Below are 404 nucleotides of genomic sequence, written 5' to 3' on the forward strand. Positions count from 1 at the left end.
TTTACATAAGCCTGTTTTAGACATTTTCATTGCATGAATCATCATTTATATAATCAAATGGAGGGTCTACTGTGTTCATTTTTCAGCTCCATATGTTTGATATTGGACCTTACAATAGTAGGTTTTCATCATTTAAAGTTCACGATGATCCTTATTTGTCTTAGACTGAGCCTTGGTGCAGATCTTAAGTGAATCCAACATCTAAAACAAACTGCCCTACCTTTTAAGCAAGCTATCTTCTGATTGGCTGCCCCTTGTAAACAGCAGGGTTTGAACAGCTGTGGTTGCAGCTGTAGCTGTGTTCCTGACATTAAGAAATTCATAGTAGGGATATCCACTCTCACTGACATTATGTAGAGCCGAGAGTAGAAAAATGTCCTGATATCGAGCATCTAAAGCAATTT

Source organism: Neolamprologus multifasciatus, chromosome 23, assembly GCF_963576455.1.
Source record: "Neolamprologus multifasciatus chromosome 23, fNeoMul1.2, whole genome shotgun sequence".
NCBI classification, from domain to species: domain Eukaryota; kingdom Metazoa; phylum Chordata; class Actinopteri; order Cichliformes; family Cichlidae; genus Neolamprologus; species Neolamprologus multifasciatus.